Here is a 27,078-nt window from a genome sequence, read left to right on the forward strand (position 1 = left end):
TTTTTATCAGAAATGGGTGTTGGATTTTGTCAAGAGTTGTTTTTTTTTTTTTTTTTTTTTTTTTTTTGCATCTATTGAGAGGATCATATGGTTTTTATTCTTTAGTTTCTTAATGTGTATCACACTGAATGATTTGTGGATGTTGAAAAATCCTTGCATCCCAGGAGTAAATCTCACTTGATTATGGTGTACAGTTCTTTAATGTATTGCTGGATTTGCTTTGCTAGTATTTTGTTGAGGATTTTTGCATCTATGTTCATCAGTGATACTGGCCTGTAATTTTTGTGTGTGTGTGTTATCTTTGTCTCGTTTGAGTATCAGGGTGATAGTGGCCTCACAGAATGAGTTTGGGAGTCTTCCTTCCTATGCAATTTTTTGGAATAGTTTCAGAAGCGTTGGTGTTAACTCTTCTCTAAATTTTCTTAGAATTCACCTGTGAAGACACCTGGTCCTGTAATTTTGTTTGTCAGAAGTTTTTAAGTCACAGTTTCAATTCCAATACTTGTGATTGGTCCATGCATCTTTTCTGTTTCATCTTGGTTGTCTTGGAAGATCGTACTTTTCCAAGAATTTGTCCATCTCTTCTAGGTTGCCCGATTTATTGGCACATAGTTGCTTGTAGTAGTCTTTTATGACCCTTTGTATTTTTTCTGATGTCCGTTCTGACTTCTTTTTTCATTTCTGATTTGAGCCCTCTCTTTTTTTGATGAGTCTGGCTAAGGGTTTACCAATTTTGTTGATCTTTTCAAAGAAACAGCTTTTAGTTTCTTCTCTATGGTTTTTCTTTGTTTCTGTTTCATTTATTTCTGCTCTGATCTTTATGATTTCTTTCCTTCTGCTAACTTTGGGTTTTGTCTGTTCTTCTTTCTCTAGTTTCTTAGGTGTAAAGTTAGGTTGTTTGAGATTTTTCTTGTTTCCTGAAGTAGGCTTGTATTGCTAAAACTTCCCTCTTAGAACTGCTTTTGCTGCATCCCATAGGTTTTGGATTGTTGTGTCTTTGTTATCATTTTCTTTTAGGTACTTTTGAATTTCCTCTTTGATTTCTTCAGTGATCCGTTGGTTGTTGAGTGGCATGTTGTTTAGTCTTCATGTGTTGGTGTTTCTTGCAGTTTTTTTCCTTGTTGATTTCTAGTCTTAATAACATTGTGGTCAGAAAAGATGCTCAGTAGGATTTCAGTTTTCTTAAATTTACCAAGGCTTGATTTGTGGCCCAAAATGGGATCTATCCTAGAGAATGTTTTGTGTGCACTTAAGAATGTGAATTCTGCTGCTTTTGGATGGAATATTCTATAAATATTAAGTCCATCTGGTCTAATGCATCATTTAGGGCCTGTGTTTCTTGTTGATTTTCTGTCTGGATGATCTGTTCATTGCTGTAAGTGGGGTGTTAAAGTCCCCTGCTATTATTGTGTTATTTATTGTTCATTTCTCCTTTTAAGGTTATTAGTTGCCTTATATATTAAGGTGATGCTGTGTTGGGTACATATATATTTATAATTGTTATATCTTCTTGGATTGTTCCTTTGATCATTGTATAATGTCCTTCTTTTATAATATTCTTTAAGACCTATTTTGTCTGATATGAGTATTGCTACTCCAGCTTTCTTTTGATTTCTGTTTGCATGGAATATTTTCTTCCATCCTCTCACTTTGAATTTGTGTGAGTCTCTTGAAGACAGCATATATGGATGTTTTTGTATCCATTTAGCCGTTTTGTATCTATGTCTCTTGGTTGGGGCATTATTCCATTTACATTTAATGTAATTATTGATATGTGTGTTCTTATTGCCATTTTATTTTTTGTTTTGTTGGTCTTTGTTCTTCCATTTTTCTCTTGTGGTTTGATGACTGTCTTCAGTGTTGTGTTTGCATTGCTTTTTCTCATTTGTGTGTGTATCATAGATTTTTGGTTTACGGTTACCATGAAGTTTTGATATGAGTCTCTGTATGTACAGGATTGTTTTAAGTTGTTGATCTCTTCATTGCAAATGTATCTCCAGTATCTTGTACCCTCTTCATGATTTCTGGTTTTGGTAGCATATTTGTGTGTGGATGATTCCTACCTTTACTATATGTATGCCTTTACTGGTGAGCCTTGTCATTTGTAATATTATTTCTAGTTGTGTTTTTTTCTTTTCCACCTAGAGAAGTTCCTTTACAACAGATACTAAAGCTGGCTTAGTGGTGCTGAATTCTCTTAGCTTTTGCTTGTGTGTAAAGCTTTTGATTTCTCCTTCAAATCTGAAGGAGAACCTTGCTGGATAGAGTAATCTTGGTTGGAGGTTTTTTCCTTTCATCACTTTAAGTATATCTTGCCACTCCCTTCTGGCCCACAGAGTTTGTGCTGAAAAACCAGCTGATAATCTTATCGGGGTCCCTTTGTATGTTATTTGTTTCTTTTCCCTAGCTGGCTTTCAATATTTTCTCTTTAATTTTGGTCAGTTTGATTAATATGTGTCTCAGGGTGTTCTCCTTGGGTTTATTTCATATGGTAGCTGTTGTGCTTTCTGGATTTGAGTGAGTGATTTCTTCCCCATGTTAAGAAGTTTTCAGCTATTATCTTTTCAAATATTTTCTCTGGCCCTTTCTCTCTTCTCCTTCCTGGTACCCTTATAATACTGATATTCATTTAAAGTTGTCCCAGAGGTCTCTTAGACTGTCTTCATTTCTTTTCAATCTTTTTTATCTTCTGTTCTGCATTAGTGATTTCCACCAGTCTGTCATCCATATCACTTACTCTCTGCCTCCTGTATTCTGCTGTTGGTTCCTTCTAGTGACTTTATTTAGCTATTGTATTTTGCATCTCTACTTAGTCTTTACATATTCTATTTTTTTTTTTGTTCAGTGTTTCTTTTTTATCAATCTTTGCCTCCAGTTTATTTCCAAGATCTTGAATCATCATTAGTAAAATCTTTTTCATGGAGGTTTCAATCTCCAGATCATTTAGCTGTCTTTTTTTTTTTTTTCCTTGTTCCTTTATCTGAGTCCTAATTCTATGCCTTTTTCATTTTGTATAGATTTTTAGTGTGGTAATAGGGTTGTAGTCTCTTGCTTCTGATGTCTGCCCCCCTTGAGGGTGGCTGAAGTTGGTATGGGGGCATGCTGCCTACTTCCTGATGGGAGGGACTGGTGCCTGCCCCCTAGTGGGTGGAGCTGAGTCTTGTCCTTCTGGTGGGTGGGGCTTTGTCTGTGGGTGTGATTAGAGGAGTCTATGTGCCTGGGTGGGGGCGGGCCTTTAGGTAGCCTGTTTGCTGATGGGTGGGGCTGTGTTCCCACTGGGTTTGTTCTCTGGCCTGGTGCTAAATTTTTGCAAAACAGCCACCTCTAGAGGAATTCATGCTGATGATTATTTCTGAGACATTTGCCTCCAGTATCCTTGCCCAACAACGAGCCACAGTCACCCACTGTTTTCCCAGGAGATCCTCCAAGAACCACAGGCAAGTCTGACCTAGATTCCTATGGAGTCTCTGCTTTGTCCTTGGACCCAAACACACAAAAGCCTGTGTGCGCCTTTCAAGAGTGGAGTCTCCATTTCCCCCAGTTCTGTGAAGCTCCTGTGTGTAAGCCCCACTGGCCTTCAATGCCAAATGCTCCCGGGGCTCCCTCTCCCAATGCCAGATCCCCAAGCATGGGAACCTGACATGGGGCGCAGAACCCTTACTCCCGTGGGTGAGCCCCTGTGATACAGTTAACTTTCCAGTCTGTGGGCTATCCCCCCAGTGGGTATGGAGTTGCTTATATCACATAATCACCCCTTTTACCATCTCAATGTGGCCTCTTATTTGTCTTTTGGAGTAGGATATCTTTTTTGATAGTTTCCAGTCTGTTTTGTTGAAGGTTGTTCAGCCGTTGGTTGTAATTTTGTTGTTTTCATGAGAGAAGGCGAGCTTTACTCCTTCTACTCCACTGTCTCAATCCCGTCTCCTGTGTATATTTTTAAAAGTAACTGTGTATGCAAACAATTTGGTTTCAGAGGTTAAGTCCCTCTGCAAACTGGAGGTCCAGGAAAGCCCAGTTAGTTCCAGTCCAGGACCCAAGTCTGAAGGCCTGAGAACAGGTCCAAAGGAAGGAAAGGATAGCTGTCCTGGGGAAATAGGCCGTAAGCGCACTTCCAAGGCAGAGGCAGGTCGGCAGCTTTAAGAAAAAGGATGTAGATGAGTTCCCTGTGGTACAACAGGTTAAAAATCTGGTGTTGTCACTGCTATGGCATGGGTTCAAGCCCTGGCCTGGGAACTTCCGCATGCTGTAGGCATGGCTAAAAGAACTGTAGACATTTTAAAAAATAAGTTATAGGAGTTCCCGTCATGGATCAGTGATTAACAAATCTGACTAGGAACCATGATGTTGTGGGTTCGGTCCCTGGCCTCGCTCAGTGGGTTAAGGATCCGGCGTTGGCATAAGCTGTGGTGTAGGTCGCAGACGCAGCTCAGATCCCACGTTGCTGTGGCATAGGCCGGCAGCTACAGCTCCGATTTGACTCCTAGCCTGGGAACCTCCATATGCCATGGGCTTGGCCCTAGAAAAGACAAAAAGACCAAAAAAAATAAGTTAAAAGATTTTTTTTCTTTTTATGGCCACACTTGCAACAGATGGAAGTTCCTGGGCTAGAGGTCGAATCAGAGCTGCAGCTGCCAGCCACAGCCACACCTGCAACCTGTGCCTCAGTCTGCAGCAACACCAGATCCTTAAGTCACTGATATAGGCCAGGGATCAAACCCGCATCCTCATGGATGCTAGTCAGGTTCTTAACCCACTGAGCCACAATAGGAACTCCACAAATTACGCAATTTTTAAAGCTGAAATATATATCACAAAATCCCCCAAATAACATGTTTATTTTTTATTAACTACCTGACTTTTCCTATAATGTGTGTTTCCTGTATATTTTGGCTACATACTCTTGGATTACCTGTTAATACAGTGGTCTTGGATTATCATTTTCTATAGAAATTATTCAAAAGAGGATTTAATCTTTCTACCTTCTGGATTGATCAAAATTTATTGTCAATTTAGAAAAATTTATTTTGGCTTCATAACTCATTACTGGTTAGGTGATATAAATTTTTAGGATTGTCATGTCAACTTTAGGAAAGTGTCCGTCAAGTGTTTTATAGGCGACCTCTTAAGATTTTAGACAATTTTAGTTTTCTGGGGCAGTGATCAATCTGAAATACTCTTTGAATGATGATGCATTCATTATTTTGTTGTTGTTCTCTTTGTAAAGATGGAACATTCCTTTGTATTATCTTCATCAATGCCAATATTTCTTTTTCCTGGGTGATGATTTGTTCCTCTTTATCAGACTGTAATGGTTAAAATTTTGTGTGTCATCTTGACTGGATCACGGGTTGCCCAGATACTGGTTAAATGTTATTTCTGAAAATGTCTGTGAAGGCGTGTCCAGATGAAATTAGCATTTGAGCCAGTGCACTCGGCAAAGCACTGTGCCCTCCCCAGGGTGGGTGGGCTTAGCCACTCTGCTGAGAGCCTGAACAGAACATAAAGGCAGAGGAAGGAAGAGTTTGGCCCTTCCAGACTCGCTGCTTGAGCTGGGACATTGGCCCTCCTTCCCTGGGTGCTCCTGTTTCTTGGGCTTTCAGACTCAGACTAGGATCTACACCACTGCCTCTTCTGGGTTGCCAGCTGGCGGGCAAAATTATGCAACTTTCCAGCCTCCGTAATTGTGTGAGCCATTTATCTGCTAACAAATCTCTTCATATACATACATATCCTATTGATACTATTTTTCCTGGATAATCCTGATTAAGAGTGATTTAAAAACCAATAGCCCAGTTACTAAATTTTATTCAAAATTGTATCTTGCTTTTACATTCCGTCAGCTGACAGAATTCACTGAGCTCTAAGGTTAAGGTGCCTTGGATATATGTAAGGATTAATGTGTTGGAAATGCACCAAATGTGACTCTTACGTGTTTTTGCACACATACTTGCTATTTGTGGAACTGTCTCACTGAAGTCTAAATTCTGCTGTCCGTATATACCGTTTCATTGGAACATACATGCTCATCCGTTTCCTGTCACACTGAAATCTAAATTCCAGTGTCCCTATGTGCACTTTTATTGCAACATACATGCTCACCTGTTTACTTATATGCAGTAGCTTTCACGCTGCAGCGTCAGAGTTGCATAATTGTGATGGAGGCTGCATGGCCTACAAAGCTTAAAATAGTTACTCCTTGGTGCCATACAAAAAAAAAATCTATTGACCAATCCCTGTCCTATGGCAGCGAGCAAGAAGAGACACACTCCCCTTTATGGCCTTCTGAAGCACTGGCCATTTTTCAGTCCTTCAAACATAACCAAGCTGTGTTCTGCCTACTGTTCTCTATAGCACAGTCTTCTCTGTCTCAGCCATTCTTGGTCTGATAGTATTCATCCCTCATACATTCACCTACCTGGAGAAGACTTCTCTGGCCGCCTGGCTAAAACAGTTTATTGTTCTTAACTCTTGTTTTTCCTGTTCTTTTCAATCATGGTCCTGCCTTGGTTTGTAATGACTGATTTGTCTTTTTTGTTAAGGTTGCCACCCCTTTTTACTCTGTAAGCTCCTTGTCAGCACGTCTGTGTCTTTCCAGGGTGGGCAGGACTGTGAGCTCTGAAACCAGACAGTTTAGATGTGAACCCCACTTACTTGGGTAAGTCACGTATCCTTTTCATTCCTCAATTTTCTCACCTGCAAAACAGGGATAAACAAAGTACCACATTAAGTTTTGAGGATTAAATAAGTTGTAGATAAAGCACTGAGAACAGTGCCTGACAGCAAAGGAAACCAGAAACAAAAAGACAGCCTACAGAGGGAAGAAAACATTCACAAACAATGCAACTAACAAGGGCAAAATTTCCAAAATATACAAACAGCTCATACAACTCAGTATCAAAACAACAACCCAATCAAAAAATGGGTAGAAGACCTAAATAGGCATTTCTCTAGAGACATACAAATGGTCAACAGGCACATGAAACATGTTCAGCATCGCCGATTGTTGGAAAAATGCAAATCAAAGCTACAATGAGATCACCTCACACCAGTCAGAATGGCCATCATCAAAAAGTCTACAAATAATAAATGCTGGAGAGGATGTGGAGAAAAAGGAACCCTTCTACACTGTTGGTGGGAATGTAAAATTTTGCAGCCACAATGGGGAACAGTACTTTTAAAAAAAAACAGCAAAAAAACTAAATGTAGTTATTATATGATCTAGCAGTTCCACTGATGGACAAAAAGACAAAAACTTAACATATACCCCATTGTTTACAGTAGCAAACCCATGGAAGCAACCAAAATGTCCATCAACAAATGAATAAAGAAGATATGTATGTGTGTGTGTGTATAAATAAATATTACTCAGCCATAAAAAAGAATGAAATAATGCCATTTGCAGCAACATAGAGGTACCTAGATTATCATACTAAGTGAAGCATGTCAGATGAAGGCAAATGCATGCTATCACTTATATGTAGAATCTTAGAGATACAATGAACTTACTTAAACGGACTTACAGACAGAAAACAACCTTTGATTATCAAAGAGGAAGGGGGGAATAAGGGGTTTGGGATTGACAGATACACACTACTGTATATTATAAAACAACAAGGAAGGAACAGTCCTGAAGACATTCTGTGAAGCCACCATCACCCTAATACCAAAACCGGACAAAGATACTACCAAAAAAGAAAATAATAGGCCGTTATCTTCGATGAATATAGATGCAAAAATTCTCAACAAAAGTTTTAGCAAACCGGAGTTCCCATTGCGGCTCAGCAGGTTAAGAACCCACCGTTATTCTCTGTGAGAATGTGGGTTTGATCCCACCTCTCACTCAGTGGGTTACAGATCCTTTGTTGCTACAAGATACTGTGAGGGCTGTCAGCTGCAGCTCCGATTCAGCTCCTAGCCCAGGAACCTCTAATGCCACAGGTGTGGATGTAAAAAGAAAAAAAAAAAAAAAAAAAATTTAGCAAACCCAATCCTACAACGCATAACAAGGGTCATACACCACGACCAAGTGGGAGTCATCCCAAGTTGACAAGGATTTTTCAACAGATGCAAATCAGTGTAATGAAAACACCACATTAACAAAAGAAAAGTCAAAAATCACATGATCATCTCAGTAGATGCAGAAAAGGCATTTGACAAAATTCAACATCTATTCATGATACAAACTCTTACCAAAGTGGGTATAGAGGGAACAGATCCCATCATAATAAAAGCCATTTATCACAGACCTACAGCCAATATAACATTCAACAGAGAAAAAGCTGAAAGCCTTCATATTAAAATCTGGAACAAGACAAGGATGTCCACTCTTTTATTCAACATAATGTTGGAAATCCTAGCTACAGCAATCAGACAAAAAATAAAAAGTATCCAAATTGGAAGAGAAGAGGTAAAATTGTCACTATACACAGATGACATTATATAGAAAACCCTAAGGATTCCACACAAAAACGACTTGATCAACAAATTCAGCAAAGTAGCAGGATACAAGAGGAACACTCAGAAATTGGTTGTGTTTCTATATACTAACAGTGAGATAGTAGAAAAGGAGTATAAAAAAAAAAATACCTTTTAAAAATTGCACCAAAAAATTAAATATCTAGGAATAAACCTGACCAAGAAGGTGAAAGACTTATATGCTGAAAACTATAAAACATTAATCAGGGAAATTAAAGAGAACTCAAATAAATGGAAGATATTCCCATGCTCCTGGATTGGAAGAATTAATACTGTTAAAATGGCCATACTACCCAAAGCAGTCTACAGATTTAATGCTATCCCTATCAAATTACCCATGACATTTTTTACAGAACTAGGACAAATAATCCAAAATTTTATATGGAATCGTGAAAGACCCAGAATTGCCAAAGCAATCCTGAGGAACAAAAACCAAGCAGGAAGCAGCATCACTCTCCCAGACTTCAGACAATATTACAAAGCTGCAGTCATCAAGACAGTGTGGTACTGGCATAAAAACGGACATAAAGGTCAATGGAACAGAATAGAGAGCCCAGAAGTAAACCCAGACCCCTATGGTCAATTAATCTTTGATAAAGGAGGCAAGAATATAAAATAGGAAAGAGTCTCTCTTCAGCAAATGGTGCTGGGAAAACTAGACAGCTGCATGTAAGTCAATGAAAGTAAAATATACCCTCACACCATGGACAAAAATAAACTCGAAATGGGAGTTCCTGTTGTAGCATAGTGGAAACGAACCCTACTGGTATCCATGAGGACACCAGTTCAATCCCTGTCTTCACTCAGTGGGTTGGGGAACCTAGCATTGCTGTGAGCTATGACGTAGGTTGCAACCATGGCTTGGATCCAGCAATGCTGTAGCATAGGCTGGCAGCTGTAGCTCCAATTTGACTCCTAACCTGGAAACTTCCATATGCCATGGGTGTGGCCCTAAAAAAAAGCAAAAAAACCCCAAACCAACAAAACCCCGAAAAACACAACAAACAAAAAGCCCCCCTCAAAATGGCTCAAAGTCTTAAATGTAAGACAAGACACCATAAAACTCCTAGACAAGAACATAGGCAAAACATCCTCTGACATAATCTGTACGTATGCTTTCTTAGGTCAGTTTCTAAGGCAATAGAAATAAAAAAAATAAACCAGTGGGACCTAATCAAAATTAAAAGCTTTTGCACAGCAAAGGAAACCATAAAAAAGAAAAAATAAAAAACATGAAAATATAACCTATGGAATGGGAGAAAATAGTTGCAAATGATGCAACCAACAAGAGCTCAATCTCCAAAATATACAGACAACTTATACAACTCAACAACAAAACAAACCAATCAAAAAATGGGCAGAAGACTTAAATAGACATTTCTCCAAAGAGGACATTTGGATGGCCAGTAGGCACATGGGAAGATGCCCAATACCACTAATTAGAGAAATGCAAATCAAAACTACAATGAGGTACCACCTCATACCAGTCAGAATAGCCATCATTAATAAATCTACAAATAACAAATGCTGGAGAAGGTGTGAAAAAAAGAGAACCCTCTTATGCTGTTGGTGGGAATGTAAATTGGTACAACGACTATGGAAAACAGGATGGAGTTTCCGCAGAAAAATGTCATATGATCCAGCAATCCCACTCCTGGGCATATATCTGGACAAAACTATAATTCAAAAAAATGTATGCACCCATATGTTCATTGCAGCACTATTCACAATAACCAGGACATGGAAACAACCAAATGTCCATTGACAGATGAATGGATTAAGAAGATGTGGTACATATATATAGTGGAATGCTACTTAGTCATAAAAAAGAATGAAATAATGCCATTTGCAGCAACATGGTTGCAAGTAGAGATTTTCATACTAAGTGAAGTAAGTTAGACAAATACCATATGATATCACTTATATGTGGAACCTACAGTACAGCACAAATGAACCTAACTGCAAAACAGAAACAGACTCACATAGAGGACAGACTTCTAGTTGCCAAGGGGGAGGGAAGAGGGAGTGGGATGGACCGGGAGCTTGGGGTTAGCAGATGCAGCTATTTAATTTAGAAGGAATAAACGATGAGCTCCTACTGTATAGCACAGGGAGCTATATCCAGTCTCTTGAGATGGACCATGATGGACCATAATATAAGGAATGCGTATATACATATGACTGGGTCACTTTGCTATACAGCAGAAATTGGCACAACATTATAAATCAGCTATGCTTTAATTTAAAAAAAACTAGGATTTATTATATAGCAGAGGGAACTATATTCAACATCTGATAGAAACCTATAATGGAAAAGAATCAAAGATTATATATATACATACACACACATATATATATGTAGTGTGTGTGCATATAAATATATACATATGAGAATCAGTTTTCTGTATATCTGAAACTAACACAACATTGTAAATCAACTGTAACTCAATTAAAAAAAACCAAAAAAACCCAAAACCCAGTGCCTGGCTCATAGTAAGTATTTGGTAACGGTTGGCTATTAATATGTAATATTATATCTTCAAGGTTGAACACAAAAATACAATTAGTATCTGTTGGAACAAATTTTTTTGGATGGAGCATTTGTGGAATGAAGGCTTTATCTAGTGAATACATGGATGCTTCATACCTCTTATTCTTTAGCCATATGCTATTTTCATTTACACATGATGGGCCTCAAGTTTCATTTAGTCCACGAAAGGCTGTAATTGACCTTGATTTACATAACAAAGTCAACTCAGCAAGGCAAATGTTTGAAGCATCTTTTGAATTACTTTTTTGGGGGTCATTTAGTATCTGTCATGGTAAGCCCAAGGATAGATTAAGACTTAGAAATATTATGGGGCCTACATCAGTCAGCTATTGCCGTAATAATGTCCTGTAACAAGTTACTCAAAGCTCAGTGGCTTAAAACAGTATTTAATCTCACAACAGCATCTGCAAGTTGGCTGGTTTTCAGGTGATCCAGGCTCGTCAGGACTTCAAGATGTGGGTTGCATCCAGGTCTGCTCCAGGTGTCTTTCATCCTTTTTGGATAAATAGGCAGCCGCTTCTCATGGCCAGTGCAAAAAGAGCCAGACCCGTGGTGCAAACATGTTTCAAGGCTCTGCTTGCATCCTGCTTCCTGACAGCCTATTAGCACACAAAGTCACATGACCAAGTTCAATCTCAGTGGGACAAGGAAGTCTCTTCCATCCAAAGCAGGCATGAGAGAGGAGCATTTTCTGAACCATAATACACACGACCCCAGGACCCTGACTCAAATAAGTAAAAATAAAAATCAAACTGAAAATGAAAAGTAATGTTTTTCAAAGAGACAAAAACATGGACATGTTAAAACTTGCTCTTCTCAATTTTCTGGTTGTCTCTTTGGGTGAGCAGGAAGGGGCTGTATGGTGTCCCTGCTTTTCAGGTCCTTCCTCTGTGTGTCTAGCCTGCATCTGGTGTCAGCCAGCACTGACGAGCAACCCTTTTTATGCCCTGGTGCCCTGCACGCAGTAGGTCTTTGATAAAGTTTGTCAGAGGCACTTGTTGAATTCTGTAAATGTATGGTGATTGTATCCATGCTCTATGTGCTCTCTTTGCTTTACTGAAATTTGGGAGCACTGTCAGTGTTACATGTTTCTACATCAAAGCTTCAAAGGTAGTTCCGGGGTGGGGCGTGCACAGAACTTCTAACACCGCCCTGCATACCTTGGAGGCCTCCAAGCAAGTCGCTGCCTCTGGGTCTTCTGTTTGTCTTCTCCCCTGTGATGGAAATGAAATCACTTTCTCATCTGACGTTGCTCAAGGGAAATGTATGCCTGGAAAATAATCAACAGGGAGGAGAGTGTAGACAAGTAAATAAACAGTTTAATGAATATAAGATAAAACATGAATTAAAGCCAGCTCTCACATCCTCACATTTTCCTTTCATCTACTGTTTACTCAGTAATTGCACAGTCAATTACAACTTGCATAACTGATTTTATATACCTATTAGTCTATAAATATCTACAGTATATATATATATTCGTAGATAAGGAGGGCGGGGACCATCGTGATTGAACAAACATGTTCTGACATAGAAATAACTTTGCAGACACCATCCAGTTCAGATTCTACCCATGCTAGTTTTTCCTGACCCAGGCGAACTCAGTGTTAGGAATTTTAATCATAACTACCTATAATTGAGAGCCTAACACAGGCCACACATTGGGGTGAGCTGTGTCTGTTATTTTTAACCCATATAACTGTACTGCCGTGTTAAAACATATCCTCACTGCAGAAGGGAGCAGGGAGGTGCAGGAAGTAGCTTGAGCTGGTATTTGAACTCTTACGTGCTTCACTAGACAATTGGGCTGTTTCGAAGGTTGACTACCCACCTGTGTACAGCAAGGGCCAATGGAGGACAAGCAGGGGTGGCACCTAGTGACCACGACACCTTATTTCTTGCACCAGGATTAATGGAGCAGAACAGTCTGGGGGGGAAGCCACCTCAGGGCCACCCTGCAGATGTCAGTACATCTCCCACCATTGCGTTTTCCTTCAGTTAGGTAGCGTGGAGCTGCTGTTTTTAGAGGACTAGGAGAGGCGTGGTAAACATGTCACCTGGATTGTCAGGTGCCTCTGGTCTGGAAATGTTCACAGAACCACCAGTGAAACCCAGAGATGCCATCTTACCAGCTGGTGATAGAGCTTCGAGTAGCTTCCCCTGTGAGAAGGGCCTAATTACGTGTGATTTTTCAAGCGGTATCTGTAGATGATACAGGTAAGTGTCTCCTCTCTGTCTGCTGTGCGCCGTACTGAATCATGGCTGTGAGCTCCCCGTGGCTGTGTGTGAGGGCCGCAGAGGTCTCCAGTCGGGTTCAGCCATGGCCCACGCCAAGCTCATCATTGCTCTTTTGGTTGACACTTGAAGGAAAGAACAACAGTTAGGTGAAACTCATGTCAAGGGAGCACTCTGGTCTGCAAAGTAAAAAAAAAAAAAAACCAAAAAAAGAAAAGAAAGCGTTAACCTTCAAGGTATTTCTTTTCTGAAAAATAAATTTAGTATTTTTTTTTTTTTAAAAAAACTACAAGGGTTTCTTGTCTTTCCAGTTAACAGCAATCTTTAAAAGGCATCCAAAAAAAAAAAAAAAAGTTGGCTCTGTTTTCTGAATTGCTAGTTGGGAGAACAAAACCAGCAAGGGAAAATTTGACTTGACTTCCTCTACAATTTGTTTATATCATCGGAGCAGAAAGAATCTCAGGGCTCAGCTCACCACTTCCTGAATGAAAAGAGAAAAATGCCCAGCGCTGGATTCATTGAGAAGCACAGAGTGATCCACAGAAACCCAGACCGCTGGGAGGGGCCCAGAGGGCAAAGGAAGAAGCTTCTTCCCTCAGCCACCCCCTGACAAGATAACTGCAAAGTCCCGAGTCTCCAAAATGCTCGTGGGAGGCCCCCTGGGTGGAAGGTGCAGGCTTCCCTGGCTTGTTGCTATGGAGTCAGCTTCCTCGGAGACAGCATTGTCCGTCACGCCAGGTCACACGGCAAGGAAAGAGCCTTGAAATTACCAATATTTACTTGAAAATAATGTCCAAGTTAGACATAACTGAAATGATAAGGTTCTGTCTGCTTCTGTCCGTAGTAGCCAGGAAACAGCCGAACCGGTTAGGTGGGCAGTTTTCTCTTTTTGGTCAGGCATGTACTGAGCCCCTGGCAGCAGACCTCAGGGATTTTGGGAAGAGCAGTTTTTTCTCTCTAGGTTCTCCTGGGCAGAAAGCCTGCATCCCTTCTCCACACACACAGTTCTTACAAGAACCATCCCGAGGCTGGCTGAGCTCATTTGATTATCGCTGTTAAGTTTCCTGCCACTTGTCTTTGTAGGCTGGAGTGAGGCCTAAGGATTTAGACGGAAAATATCAGGCCCCTCTCCTCTTGGTGAAATCTCCCCTGTGCAGATTTTCCAGCTTGCCTTTGCATAACTTTTATTTGGTTGAGGTCTGCCATCGCTGGCCTATGAAAGAGAAATTTGAAATCAGTGAGGGGAAGGGCTAAGAAGCAGAAAAATACAGTCGAGCAGGGAATGTACTTGGCTGAGTACCCCTGTGGGAGAGAGATTTCATTGGCCTTTGGAACACTGAGGAGATTGCAAAACACGCAGATGGAACAGAGATAGAACAGATAGAACGCAGAGACAGGGAGGCAGAAAGCGGAGATAAGGAGGTTCTCCTTTCCTCTGAAAGGGGGGCTCGGTCTTACTAAAGTACATTTCTTGGGGCAGCTCAGACGCCAGAGAAAAGGCTGTGTAATAGGGCTAGAGGCCATTTGAATAATGAATAATATAACATGCAGTGATCTCAAACCTCGCAGTTTGTTATTGGAAGTTTTTCTTCCAGTTTGGAGGGCAGGTTTCATTCCTGCTTCCTGCCAAGCTGCCGCTGTGAGTGTTTTCAAGAAAAAACCTGGGTCATCATTTGAGAGCTTCAAAAACCTCAGTGTTCAATTAGCCTTCTTTTGAATCACTTTTGATGGTTGGTTAAATATGGGTCCAAAGTGCTTTTGTGTAAATGGAGCCAATCTTGGGGTGAGGAAATTTGATTTTCGGAGTGTTAAACTGAAAAATACATACTGTTTTCACAGCACCATTACTAGAAAACTTGGAAACGGCATTCTTCTAGGCTGTTGTGTTCAATTCTATTTTATTGACATCTGAACATTTCAAAGTACAAAGCGTTATTATAGTAAAAGGACACTTGGATATTCTCCTTAAAGGAATGTTGACAAGATTACCAAGTATGCTTTCTCATCACTGTATATTTTAAATGGCTCAGCTATGACTCCCACGTTTGTTTGAGAATCATTGAAGCTGCTTGAATGGAACTGGGATATCCTTTGTTCCCACTGATTTGGAAACAAATGACTCAGGAAAAAAAGTTTACTTTGCTGCTAAATGCCATATGCAGATGAACGTATTGCTGATTAAATTAAACCAAGGATCTGAAGACTTTTTCAAGTCATAGAAAGAATGCTCTCGTTGTTACGGTACATGTTCCAATTTGCCCTCCCGTTTTCGTTTATCCTACTGGGCTTGGGTCCGACATAGGGTTACTTACGTCACACACCCGAGTCTTCAGGAATAATAAAGCGTAATCAATACGGGAGAGGCAGCATCAAAGACGACAAAAGATGCTGTGTTGTTTCTGAGGTGGAAAAGAAGCACATGGACATAAGCAGGCAGTGCCCTCTGCTCATTTTCTCCTCTCTTCATCTTTTCCAGTTTCTCAAGGCTGAGGGTCTCATCTCGTGGCACTGCTGACATTGGGATTGTTGTGCCTTGTGGGGTGTTTATCAGCTTCCCTGGCCTGGACCACCACATGCCAGCAGCACCCTGTTTGCAGTCATGACAAGCAGCTTTCCCTCCTCCTACCCTGCTGCCACATCACATGTCCCCTAGAAGGGGGGATCGTCACTGGCCAGGTTTGGATTGCCTCTGGTTGAGAGCCACCGTTCTGGATCAACCCACCCCCAGAATCTTGTTTGAAGGAGGAAGAGTAACTTAGTGCTCAGTCAGTGACATGAAAGTCACTGGTTACAATTCATTATTTCAGTCAGAAGTCATAGAGTTAGAATTGAAAATCTAAGAGAAGGGGAAAGAGAATGAATCAAAGAACTCAGAGATAACTTACAGCCAGCCTTTTGTTTGCACAAGTGAGGCTGGTAGAGAAGTGTGTTCCCAAGTATGATGAGACGGTGAGCTAGGGCTTGTTAGCTGTTTTAGGTAGCGCCGAGATGCCCTTACCTGTCAGAGTGCGCTCCTGCTGGTCAGCGTCTCAGAGCAGACTGCACACAACGCGTCCCAGGATCCTGTTCCTTAAGACCTGGAAGTAATATTTATTAATTTTCAGTGGATAAAAATGGGCATGTACGACAATAGTAAAATACACATATCTTATGAGGTACTGTTAGTATAATAAAAGGAGCTCCCTGGTGGCTCAGCAGGTTAAGGATCTGGCACTGTCACCATTATGGTTCAGGTTCGATCCCTGGCCCGGGAACTTTTGCATGCTGCAGGCATGGCCAAAAACAGATAAAATTTAATGACCACATATGACTAAAGAAGTTTAAAACATTTTTCAGTATATAAAGATGTCTCTGTTTTCTCTAGCATGTATCGTTCTCAGTGATTATTTTTATTAAATAGCGAAAAAAGAGCAGCAGTGCCCAGAACCACATAACCTGAGTCCTGTATATCCACAGCTAATAAAGCCATCAGTGTTCATTTTTACTTCTTTGAAAAAAAAGTTGTAAATTATAAAATGTTTTGAACACTGTGACATGGCAGAAAAAAATTGTACAGTAGTCATGACCTCACCGATAATGGTTTCCAGCTCTCCCATTTCAGGGCCTTTCCTGGTCCGTCCTTCAGCTCTTGGTGTGGCTCATCCCTTCCTTGCCTCCATCCAGGTCACTGCTGAAGTCTCTGCCTCCTCAGGCCTCCTGACCTTTCTCTGCAGTGATGCGACTGTGGCATGTGTTCTGTGCACACCCTCCATCTCCACCGGTCACTCGCCACCCAGCCCTTCTTTAATTTTTCAATGCAGCACTTGTTACATGTTTGTATATAATGTCTACTTACTAATTGTGTTTCCTCCAACTTGAATCTAGTCTGTGACTCCCTGTGAGCTTTGTTTTATCTACTGGTACTCAGAACAATGCCTGGTACACAGTAGGCACTCAGATATCTGTTGAATAAAAGGGTTATTGTCCGGGCAAACTTTGTGGGCACTAGCAGGCTGGTAGCAGTTTGGTGTGGGTTGAGGAATTCTTGCACTCTTTAAATGACCTTTGTCTTTTCAAGTGTAACATTATATTTAATTGGCTTGGCATGGCAAGTTAAATATTTCAGGCAGTTAATCATTTATTCACTTTAACAGGTTTTTTTTAAATAAAATCTAATGAAGAAGATAAAAATGGATTCTCAGCTTATTGATCAGAAAAGCCCTGCTGATATTTAAATAAGAAAACAAATAATAGAGAGTTCCCATCATGGCTCAGGGGTAACAAGCCTGACTAGTATTCATGAAGACCCAGGTTTGATCCCTGGCCTTGCACAGTGGGTTAAGGATCCGGCGTTGCCATGAGCTGTGGTGTAGGTCACAGATGTGGCTCAGATCTGGCGTGGCTGTGGCGTAGACCGGCAGCTACAGCTCCAATTCAACCCCTGGCCTGGGAAATTCCATAGACTGCGAGTGCGACCCTCAAAAGACAAAATAATAAATAAATAAACTTATTAAAAAACATAATAAAAATATGTGCCTATAGTTAGAAACTTCAAAATGTACGGAAAAGTTATAGAATCAAAAGCAGAAGATGTCCCTCTCTCTCCCTTTCTGGTTCCTGTCACAAAAAGAAACCCTCGTCACCAATTCCTCGTGAATTGTTCCAGGAAATTTTTCTCGGCCTATAGGTATATACATTTACTAGCAAAAAATGCATTCTCTTAAATTGCTTCAAACACACACACATACCCCAGAATAGTTTCTTCCCCAGCACTTGCACAGTTCGTACGTACTTCTTTGCTCAGCTCTACGTTAGACACCTGTCTGCCACCTGACTCTGCCTGCCTGTCCACCACTCAGTCCCTGGGGCCTGGCACACAGCAAGCCTCATTACCTCCTTAGTGAGCGATTGGCTAAACTGGTACATACTCTCCAGTAGCAGGCCCTTCGCTTTTATTAACATACCGTGGCCAAAACAGTATTCTTATTCCATTAGTGAAGTTCCTCAAGATTGGTGTTCCATGAACATTTATAGATTTAAAAAATCATTAGCATTCTAGCTGTTTTCACATGAATCATGTGATCCTCAGGCAAATCTCCTAAAGTGGTTATTTTCATGTCTGTTTTTCAAATGAGAAAACAGATGTCAAAACTGAAATCTATATATGCAGATTTTAATATTAGGAAAAAGTTCTAGGCCTCCATGCCCTATTTATAGTCTAAATATCTTTTTTTTTCTTCCACCAATCCCAACAGTCAGAATGCTATGAACCTTTTAGTTGAGCTCCAAATACCAAATATTTCTGTATAGTCTTTCATATCACAAAGATAACATTTTCAGGTCTCTCTGTCATTACCTCAGCAGATGAAGCAAAGATCTGAAGATTAACAAAACAAACAAAAAACCCAGAAAACTCCTCTGACACAAGAGAAACTTCTTGACAGTGTAAAAACTAATCCACTTGGCTTCTAAGAAGTAGGCCTGAGCAGCTCAGAATCAAAACACAGGAAGTAAGTTGTAAATGGCAGAATGAATAAAAACTACTTGGGGGGGGGGGTGAAACAGAACCTGCTCTTTAACTGTCACATTTCCAAGTGGGGAGGGAGCTCAGGGGGTGAGAGTGTTCATCCAGTGGCTCCGTTTGCAAGAAAGAAAACAGCCAGGATACAACTCAGTAAACTTAAAAAGCCATTGAATCACACACTTAAAATGGGTGAATTTTATGGCACGTAAATTATGTCTCAATTAAGGTGTTAAAAAAGGTAGCAGTTAAAAGTTGTTTGATTTTGCCCTGGGTCAGCCAGTACGGGTTCCACTCTTGTGCGTGCATGTGTGCGTGGTTGAAAAATGTGGTATGTGTGTCTGGAGCACCCCAGAATGTGGGAGACACAAAGGTTACTGTTTAATATTATGTAGAGAACACATGTGCAGAGCCAAGGAGGCAAAAAACATAGTAGCTAGTATGAAGAAAAAAAAAAAAAACAATGTATGTGTATGTGTGTGTGTGTGTGTGTGTGTGGCTGGGTCACTTTGCTGTACAGTAGAAACTGAAGGAACATTGTAAACCAACTATACTTCAATGAAAAATTTAAGACCATGGGGCTGGGGTCTCCTGAGAAGTAAACATAGATGAAAAGATGAACCCTTAGTCCTAGAGCTGTCCCCATGTCCTCCTCCTTCAGGAGCAAAACCGCAGAGCCCAGGACATGCCTCCTGCCCTCCGTTCCCTCACAAGAGCAGCCTTGCTCCATCTGCGGGGATTCAGAGGTTTGTGGAGATCGCGTGCAAGGGGAACTATTTCCGAAAGAAATCATCACAGGAACAGAGAGAGGGGTGGAGGGGAAGAGAGAAATGGAAGAGAAATTAATTTCCAGGAGAGAATAAAATTGGCTCTCCTGTCATTGCATACACACTGGCGATGCTGCTTTAAGAAGAGCCATCTGTTGGGACGGGACCAGTAAAATGAAACTCAAGAGGCGAAGGGGATGGGCGGGGAGCGGGGCTTCGCAGTTAAACCTCATGTTGTGGTTTTCATGTCCCTTTGACTCACGGAAGCCAGAAGAAGGCAGCAGCCCACTAGCTGGGGTCAGGCGGGACCTCACTCACACTCCTCAGCAGCGCCTCCTGTGGGATGAAGGAGAAAAAGACACTCCAGCAAACCTCGAAATGACTCATGGCAGAACAAAACCCGAGTCTACAAAAACAAGGGAGGTATTTTTCTGAGAATTACATAAGCAAATACCCCACGCTTACCTCTGATTATTATCTCTTAATCATAGGTTTTCAAATGTCAATAAAAAGTATGTCAGGCTGGGACAATGGTGACCTTGGGGAAAGAAGAATGGAGGGGGCACAGAGGGACTTTTGGGGTGCTGATTACCGGGATCTGTCACTTTGGGAAAATTTACCAAGCTGGATGCTGATTTGTTCGCTATTCTGCATGTATAATTATTAACATTAGACAGTGCCAACGTGGAGTTCCCTGGTGGCTCAGCAGGGTTGGGGATCCGGCATTGTTACTGCTGTGGCTCTCGTTACAACAGTGGCATGGGTTTGATCCCTGGCCCTGGAACTTCCGCACGCCACACACACACACACACACACACAAATCCAATATGATCCCCAAGTTCTTCGTCCTTCCTTCATTTGAAACTTCCCAGAGAGGACCCAGATCCTCCCCTCACCATGCCCCCCCTGCTGTGCTCACCCCAAGACGTCGGCGTCATCCTGGATTCCTTTCTCCCATTCTGTTGTCTCTGCCTCCAAAGCAGATCCCACATCTCTCAACTCCCTCCGTCTCCACTGACCTTCCGAGTCAACACCAGATTTGCTGGACAGCGGTGGACCGGCTGCCAGTTGGGTTTCCTACTCCAGCGCTCGCCTCCCTCTCCTGCTAATCCATCCTCCAAAGCTGCCTATAAAAACGGAAATCAGGAGGCCACACGATCCCTCCTTGAGGTCTAAGGGCTTCCATCCCTTGTAAGACCCAGCTGTGGGCAAGCCTTCTGGAGTCACCTTTTTTCTGTTCCTCAAACTTATTAAGCTCATCCCTTCCTCAGGGACTTGGCTTTCCCATCCCCTGTCCTGGTCTCCACTCTCAGGTCCCTTCACCTCCAATGGTCACCCCTCCCCATCACCTTAACTTCACTATGCCTGGCACTACTGGGCACGGCGGGGTCTCTCTCAGTTGTGTTGCTGACTGGACTTCCTCACACCAGTTTCCCAGGGAGGTCGGGACTCTGTCTTGTCCATATCCCCACCTGCAGGATAAAAATAGCTTCAAATGTCACACGCCTGAAACCCCGCTCCCCCCCCCCATCCTCCAACCTGCTTTCCTCAGTCTTCCTCGACTAGGCATCTCTTCATTCAGTCTCAGGCTGGAAATTCTGGAATCACCCTGACACCCTCCCCGCCTCCCACACCCAATCCGTCAGCACCTCTGGTGGCCTTACTTTCAAAGAGCCTGACGGCTTGTCACCATGTCATGAAAAAAGGACTCCCAGACCTTCCCAGCTCTCCCCGGTGTCCCCCAAGGCCCCCTTTCCTTTAATCCCCACAGCGGGATGATTTGGAAATCATTTTAAATCCCAGTCTCTTTCCAGATGTGTCTTCCCAGTGACTCGCCATCACAGAGCAAAGTCTAAAGGCCCGCGGAGACCCCCCACATCTGCTCCTCTCTTGACTCATCCACCCACCCTCTTGTCCTCCACTCTGGCACAGTGGCCCAGGACATGCCCCCACCCCCTGACCCTGTGAACTGCCCGCAGCTCTTTTTGGAATTATCCCCCAGGGGCCCCAGGCCGCCTTCCCCCGCCTGGGGTTCCTGCCCAAGGGGCTTTCTCCAGCCTCTCTCCCCAAAATTGCCCCCATCCTGACCCTGTTTCTCTCTACTTGTTTTTCTCTGAAGCACTGGGGACATGTGACCAAGGAGTCCTGCTTCTCTCTTCATTGATGCTGCTCTCCCCCTGTACTGCAAGTTCCACGAGGGTAGAGATTCTTCTGTCTCCATGTGTCGAGGCTCACCCGGCCCCCAGAGGCGCTTGGCCGATAGTAAGCACAGGGGTTATTAATTCGTAATCAACTGAATGAACTAATGATGCTATTCATCATTGAAAAATACATGCTAAAGAGTTAAGGCCTCATGGAGTGAGTGGAGAAATAATTAATAGAACTTTGCTAAAGTCATTAAACCAGCAAAGATATAACAGAGTTTCTGTTGTGGGTCTGAGACCAATCTAACCACATCTATAGTTGTATATACAACAGACAGGGTCACTGGTCACCTGGAACATGCAGCCAACTTAAAGGAGCAACCGATCCAACAATCACAACAAACATCTCATTACAGACATGGTACTGCTGGGATAAAAAAACACTGAGAGCAGAGCTCCATTAGTGAGGACTGGGAAGGCTTCTCGGAGGTCATATTTGAGCTGAGAAAGTTTGGGTGTACGGGGAAGAGACTGGCTGGGGAGAACATTTGTGGCAGAAGAAACTTCCAAAGCAAAGCCCTCCCCCCCAAACATCAAATCCAACAGCTGTGGATTATTTCACATTTTACTGTTCCCAAGACCCTAGTGAGCCTTGGTATTGGGTCTCTGATGTATACCGTTAAGCTCACCTTTTACCTGCCTGTATTGGTGTTGGTTGTGATTCTTTCCCTAATGGAGGTGGCAGCTACCTTCAAACTTGAGACTAAATATCAGAAACCTCAGAGTTTATGCAGTGTGTGATTGGATCTTTACATCATCCTTGTTTGTTTTCTTCTTTTTCCAATCCTTCCACACTAGCTGGTCATTAAAATTTAGAACTCACCCTGGGTGAAGTGGATGATTTCCTGGAAAACAGCTGGTGGAGCTTCCCCCTGTGTGCCTCTGAAATAAACATCCCCTTTGGAGAAAGGCTTTCTTTGGTGCCTTCCTGCTCAGCATCTTTTTTGCAATTCACATTCCTGTTTTGCATGACTTCTCAGGAGAAATCTAGAAGAATCATCACTAAAATAACAACCAAAGGTTATTATGCATTTTGCAGCATCGCTGGCCTTAGGAGCGTGGTACTGATCTTGTCCTATAGTCAGAGAGGAGGAGCTGAAGCTTGGCGAGTGAAGTGATGGGTCGAAATCAATCAGTAACTAAACGGCCGAGGCGGGCTTTTTCTTCCAGGCCAGGTGACTCAAGAACTCGTGCTGTTAATCAAAAAGCTACAAGGCTTCCTTGACCCCAAATTTCAAAGTCTCCCCTTCAGTTTCTCCAGATGTGAGCTGGAGGTATGGGACCCAAGGTTCTAATTCTTACCATCCTTGTGCAGACAGCTGGGTTGGTATTTTCCCCCACAAAGCCAGCTGGTTCCTGCTGACATGGGCTGAGAAGAGTTTAGTGGACTGATACCGAGTGACTCACAGATGGGGAATTGAGAGCGAAGAAAGAAAAGAGGGGAAGAGAGAACTAGGCTGCCCCATGCCTCTGGGGAGCAGGTAGACTTCTCAAAAACATCCTTCTAGAGTGAGGGAGCTGTGGCGTGTGCCTTCCACCCTGCATCATTCTGGTGACGCTCGACCATCCCCACGCCTGGTGGGTGATGCTTTATCTTGGCTGTGGATTCCCCCGAGGCAGGTGCCTCAACCTTCCCACTGGGGTGAGTCACAACGAGGCTCCATTAAGCCGTCTGCTCCCACTTTTCAGGGCTCATCCTTATCTAAAGGGTGCCCGGTGCAGTGCCAGGCACAGAGCAGATGCCAAGCAAGTAAATGTGGGACGAAGAACTGAGAAGAAACACCATCTCCAATCCTGAATCATGGCTCTCACTTAGAAAGCAGACATCACTAAAACCAGCGTCCCCCGTGAGGGGTTTTGGGGAAGGTCTCTTCCCTGGCAGAGAGTTCTTATTCATCTGAGAAACAAACGATTGAGCAGGTGGTCTTAGTCCATCTGGGCTGCTGTAACAAAAACCCTAGACTGGGTGACTGATAAGCAAAGGAAGTGTCTTTCTCACCATTCTGGAGGCTGAAAGGCAGAGATGAGGGTGCAGCACGGCCAGGCCAGGCCTCTTCGCAGCTGCTGACGTCTGTGTCCTAGCAGTCCTAGCACTGTGTCCACTCGTGCAGGCTCCACCTTATGACCTAAGCACCTCTCAAAGGCCCCATCTCCTAATACCGTCTCATCGGGGGTTAGGTTTCAACATGTGCATGTAAGCAGGGGAAGGACACACATCCAGTCTGTGGCGCAGATGGGAGCCAAAACGCCACCTTTATTGCTGGTCAGTCTCACTATCTGTGGGCCCCTGGGCTTCCCAACACTGACCCCAGAGTAAAGTGAATCTTCCAATTCCAATCCAGGAGCAGAGAACAGCCCCCTCCTCTGCCCCCCCAACAAGGAAGGGTACAAGGAGCAGGGCACAGCTCAGTTCTTCCCAAATTTACCTGCCGGATAAGCCTCCCCTCCTCTCCGTGTGGGGGGTGGGCAGTGACTGAAGGGAAGCACCTGCTCGGGGAGACGCCCTCCTCCCCAGCACCACGTGGCCCGGGGAAGGTGCACGTGGGGCTCTGACCCCGAGCTGATAGCAATCTACTCTGCAGCCCCGTTCGTATCCTTGGTGGCTCTCTACTGGTTACGTTCTCACAGCTGTGACGAGAAATCTTTCCATCACTCAGGACTTGACACGAAAACACCTGGTTTTGAAAAGTGGAAAATTTTGTCAGAGGACTGTGAAGGTTCTCTCAAAATAGAAACGCTCAAAGCCCCAGAAAGGAAGGTACGATAATTAGCATCATCAACTCAGTGACAATCAAAGGCCAGTTTGCCTGACGCTGGGTTGATTGACAGGCCAGGAGAACAGTGGCTAAGATTTGGTGTTGTGAGACTCCCGAGTTTGAACTCCTGCTTCTTATAAAGTATGTAAGCTGAGGCTTGTTATTGCTTCTAGACCTCGTTTCCATAGCTGAAAGGATGATAACAGCTTCTATTCCATATGATTTTTTTTTTTTTTTTGAGAGGATCTGTGGATCCCATGCAGGTCAAAGACACAGACCAGAGCCCAGCACAGAGTAGGCACTTAGTGAATCTTAGTTAATGCTCTTATGATGATTTGGGGCCATTGGTGATGATGGTTAGAGTCCTTGTGTTCCCATGCAACATGCTTCTTACTCATTTGCATTATCCTCTGGTTGGTTGTTTGCTGATATGCAGTAGAAACAACACTGGAAGAAGAATTTGGGGATCCAAGTTCAAATCCAAGTTCTGATACTTTCTAGCCACCTGCTAATTGACAAAAATCACTAGACCTCTTTAAGCCTGTTTCCTCATCAGTAAGGGGTGACATCATAGAAAAGCTTAATTTGAACTTGGAACATGAATTTCTTCCCTTGGAACATTCTTTTCTTTATCCCCTCATCTGTTACCAAGTATTTAGCCAGGATCTCAGCTCATCTGCTGCTTCTACAGGGCAGGCCCCCTGCCCATCATGCGTATCCATTTGCTCCACAAGTTTTAATGAGCACCTACCCTGCGTGCCTGATACTGTTCTCTGGGCAGAGTGATCAATAAGCCAAATGCGGTCTCAGGCTTTCAGAATTAGAAGGAAAAGGAGTTCCCGTCATGGCTCAGTGGTTAACGAATCCGACTAGGAACCATGAGGTTGCAGGTTCGATCCCTGGCCTTGCCCAGTGGGTTAAGGATCTGGTGTTGCTGTGAGCTGTGGTGTAGGTCACAGATGCGGCTCAGATCTAGCATTGCTGTGGCTCTGGAGTAGGCTGGCAGCTACAGCTCCGATTTGACCCCTAGCCTGGGAACCTTCATATGCCACGGCAGCGGCCCAATAAATGACAAAAAAACAAAACAAACAAAAAAGAATTAGAGGGAAAAGTCAAGAGCCTTCTCTCCTTATTGTGTTCTCCAAGGTCACACCTCTCCCTGGTCAGACTTGCTCCAAGTTGTGGACACCATCAATAAGACCTAGGGTGAGAAACAAACACAGTCTCTCTCACCTTCTCCCTGGACCAGGGGCCTTGTAAAACTCCAGTTAATACACTGAATTTCCCCAGCAAAGTCCTCCCAGCCTCAGCCTCCTCTTCCCTGCAGAGTGAGATTGTTCAGATTCATGAACAAACTTCCTTGGAGCCGCTCCAGCCCATGGTGATGATGTAGGAGCACCAAGGTCCTGACTCAACCAAGACGCCTTGCCACAGGTGGACCTGCACAAAAACAAAACCAGACAAACGCCAGAGGTGGGTAGATCACCTCCTTTCTCACTATTCCTGCCAGGACGCCCTGGGCCAGCTTCAGTGGGCAGACAGGCTGGAGAGCTAGGCGTGGACAGCACGGGCCTGGGCACCCCCTACTCCTCGTAACCAGTATGACCTTGCGCAAGCAACTCTCTTAAGGCCTCAGTTGCCTCATCTGTAAAATGGGGATGGGGACATTTCCTTCCTAAGACCATGATGAATGTTAATAAGAGACAAAGTATGAGACGCATTTAGTGTCGAGCTTGAGGCATCACTGCTCAATAAGTATCAGCTGCTGCTCCCACCAGGACACATGTCATGCTCACACGGGAATAAGGCCAGCTCACACATGACTCATCCACTGTGTGGCCTGGAGTGACCCCTTCTCCCCACGTGGCTGAGTCCTGTTCTCTTTTGAGGTCATGGCTGTTAATACCGTCTCAGTTATTCTCAACCTTGGCTACACACTGGCAGCTCCTGGGCGCTTTTACAGCGAGTGACGCCTGGGGCAACCTCCCGAGGTTCTGATCTAACCAGGGGTGCTCCCCAGGCCACACTAGTGTTTGGCCGCAGCTGGGAGTCACCGCTGCTAGAGGCGGCGGAGCATGACAGCCAAACGCCAGCCTAGAGCCAGACTGCTGCAACTGGTTTGATTCCTGGTTCTGCAACTCACTAGCTGTGCGACTTTGGGCAAGGTGTCAGCGCTCTCAGTGCCTCAGTCTCCTTACCTGTGAGACGGGTGTAGCGATGACAGGACCTGCCTCATGGTGGTGTAAAGATTAAGTGGGTGAATGTGTGATACGCTTAGTACCGTGCCCGACAGATTCCTAGTCAGACCTGTAGTTATAATTCCTTTAAATTTTTTTTTATCGAGGTAAAATATACATAAAATTTACCATTTATCCAGTATTCAAGTGTACAATTCAGTGGCATTCAGTGTATTTTCAGTGCTCTACAGTAACCACCCCTCCGGGTTCCATTATCATCCCAAACGGGAACTCTGTACCAATTAAAGAACTTGCACCCCTGCCCCCCGCCTCCCAGCTGCTGGTAACCCCCTTATACCTTCTGTCTCCATGAACTTGCCTCCATGTTCCCACAGATAAGTGGAATCATACAA

The 27,078-nt window shown here is 43.2% G+C and overlaps 2 long non-coding RNA genes across 7 annotated transcripts in view; one reads left to right on the plus strand and one right to left on the minus strand.

The window, feature by feature from the left end:
- Positions 1–15,823, plus strand: part of LOC110257493 — a 43,409-nt gene extending 27,586 nt beyond the window's left edge. For 3 of the 4 annotated variants that reach the window (XR_002340129.1, XR_002340130.1, XR_002340127.1), the window contains 2 exons: positions 6,596–6,655; positions 15,738–15,823. This is a non-coding gene — a long non-coding RNA (uncharacterized LOC110257493). Of the gene's footprint in view, positions 1–6,539; positions 6,656–15,737 lie in introns of all 4 variants that reach the window. The other variant, XR_002340128.1, reaches the window with a different exon arrangement.
- The window catches only part of LOC106504276, a 44,557-nt gene continuing 20,414 nt past the window's right edge, over positions 2,936–27,078 (minus strand). For 2 of the 3 annotated variants that reach the window (XR_002340125.1, XR_002340124.1), the window contains exons 2-9: positions 25,722–25,928; positions 22,556–24,935; positions 20,448–21,000; positions 16,833–19,864; positions 12,187–16,338; positions 11,423–11,625; positions 6,652–6,693; positions 2,936–4,134 (exon numbers count right to left, since the gene is read on the minus strand). This is a non-coding gene — a long non-coding RNA (uncharacterized LOC106504276). The remainder of the gene's footprint in view (positions 4,135–6,651; positions 6,694–11,422; positions 11,626–12,186; positions 16,339–16,832; positions 19,865–20,447; positions 21,001–22,555; positions 24,936–25,721; positions 25,929–27,078) is intronic. The other variant, XR_002340126.1, reaches the window with a different exon arrangement.

This window comes from Sus scrofa, chromosome 17 (assembly GCF_000003025.6).
Source record: "Sus scrofa isolate TJ Tabasco breed Duroc chromosome 17, Sscrofa11.1, whole genome shotgun sequence".
Classification (NCBI taxonomy): Eukaryota; Metazoa; Chordata; class Mammalia; order Artiodactyla; family Suidae; genus Sus; species Sus scrofa.